We start from the raw sequence: 2348 nt of genomic DNA, 5'->3' as shown, positions 1-2348 counted from the left end.
ACGAACAATCCTATATTCAGAGTGAACAGTGACTTATTTGGCTTCCTGTTGAAGAAATGGTGATTTAGTAAGTGACTGAAGAAAGGCAGGGGAGATTTGGGGAATGAACTTGTAGTCCAGGTGATGCCTGAGGGAAATGGTGCATTTAAGACAAGCAGTGTCCTCTGGCATGAACAGACATAATCCTCTCTGTCTCCCAGCCCACCAGCTGAGTTCCTAAGGCAGAAAATTGTTGTGGAGTTCAGCAGTTGCTGGAAATCTTGACCATAAAAAAATACATTCCGTTTGTTTGCCAGTGTTCGTGGTAAATGGAACACTGTAGTATGAGCTCTTTCCTGTAGAAAACAAGAGGAGAGGTCTCACAAAATTATGGAAGACAAGTTTCCTTGGAGGGGAAAATATAATGTAAAGAGCCACACTTAGAGCCTACTAGAAAACATCTTTATTTTTATCCTCAGCTAATAGCTATAAGGATACATTTAATTCTTTGATAATAATATGATTAAGCTACTCAATTACATATAATGAAGCAGTGAGAAGCTTTAAAATGTTAGTAGTTGATTTCCTTGCTAATAGTCTGGCATTTTTAATGCTCTGAGCTTTCAGGGCTAGCAGCCCAAACTTTTGCCCATTCTGTCCTCTGCAAGGTGCTCAACTGTGAACGCCTCCAGCAAGAGCTCATGCTGGAGCTTTGTGCCATGGCAAGAAACTGTAACTGGGATATCAATCCCCTGCATAATATCCTTTCTATTCTCACATCTTGTCAAACTTCAGAATGAGCTTGATATGACTATGGAGCAAGCAATGAAGCAAACCCAGCTACTTCTGTGGCATGTCAAGTGGAGAGAAAGACCTGTTTTGATTTTGGCATCAAAGCTGAGTTTTATGACAGGTCATAGAAGGAAAATGTGCAGAACTTCACCTCTATTTTTAGTACAAATCAAAGTTACTCAGGACTTCAATAAGAGCATTTGGAGCTGTGATAGTATGAGATCAAAGTTTCTTGACTTTGCCAGTCAAGATGCTGACTCGGGGACTTTTTTCACTTCATCAGTTTTCACTTAACCACTGAATAAGAACAGCCAGAGCCAGTGTGATGTTTGGATCACAGTATAATGCAATGCTTGTCTCTCTCTTTGAATATCACCAATGTAAAACATTTAAAAGACCTGAATCCTTGTTCTGATGCTCCTGCATATTTTTTAAGTGTCTGAAGCAGAACTGTGAAGTAAAAAAGAAGGGAAAGGAGATAATTGGCTGCTAGTGCAATAAAGAAGTATGCAAAAATCTTTTGATGTGAGAGAAAGCAGATAATCCAACTAATTACAGATCAAAATCAAACACAACGCATCCACGCATTTTCCTAGAATAAACTACATTCATTCTCAGTTTTCGGTTTCTAGCATTTACATGCCTTCATTTAAGCTATTAATGCTGCTCTGTGGCCCAGCTGTCTCATGTAAAATACACTGTCAGCTCCTCTGTGGAAGTCCTAGAAATAATCATGGTAAGAAGAAAAATAGTTGCCTGAATTTTGCAAAGTTTCCAAAATATTATTCTTGAGAAACTCAATATGAATTGTCAGACACATTTAAACCCTTTTTGTTCTTGTTTGAGTCATTTAATGCCTGTGAAAATGATGAGTATTGGTTAATCTCTCTTTGAATGGTTACTAGAATCTTCTGGGAAAATGGCTGATTTTGCCTATAATGTCACACATTTACTAGACACAGCATGTTCGTTCCTTTTCAAACTTCTATAGGATTCACTGGCACACATGAACTGTTTGCTCCCATCAATAAAAATCCTCTAGCAAATGACCCAAACGTCTCTGCCCCGGGCTCCTTTCCCGCGGTCCGGGCTGAGGGCGAGGCACCAGGTGGGGTTGTTACAAACAGAACCAACTGTCTGTCAGAATTGCTTCCAGCCCGCGACTCTGCGCAATAAATCTGCTCCTTCTGGAGAGGTGTTAATTTTTTAAAGAGAATGAGCTGTGGAGGCAGAGCGGGTTCCCGAGCACCCACGCGAAGGCTGCCTGGGGAAGGGGCTCGGACAGGAGAGGTGACCGCGCATCCCCTCAGCGCTACGTGACACCGCCGCGAGGCGCAGCTCGCGGCCCCGTGACGTCACCCCGCGCCCGCGCGTTGCCAGGCGACCGCCACGTCCCGCTGCGAGATGGCGCCGCTGCCCGCCGGCGGAGACCCCGCCCCTCCACAAAACTCACACTGCCATTGGTCGCCTGCTCGGCCAATCAGCTCGCCAGGCGCGTTCCCGCGACCATGCGCGCCTGCTTTCAAACAATCAGCGAGGGCGGGGCTGCCCTCTGCGCGGCTGGGCGGGCTCTGGCC

Source organism: Vidua macroura, chromosome 12 (genome assembly GCF_024509145.1).
Source record: "Vidua macroura isolate BioBank_ID:100142 chromosome 12, ASM2450914v1, whole genome shotgun sequence".
NCBI classification, from domain to species: Eukaryota; Metazoa; Chordata; class Aves; order Passeriformes; family Viduidae; genus Vidua; species Vidua macroura.
This window is presented reverse-complemented; position numbering follows the sequence as displayed.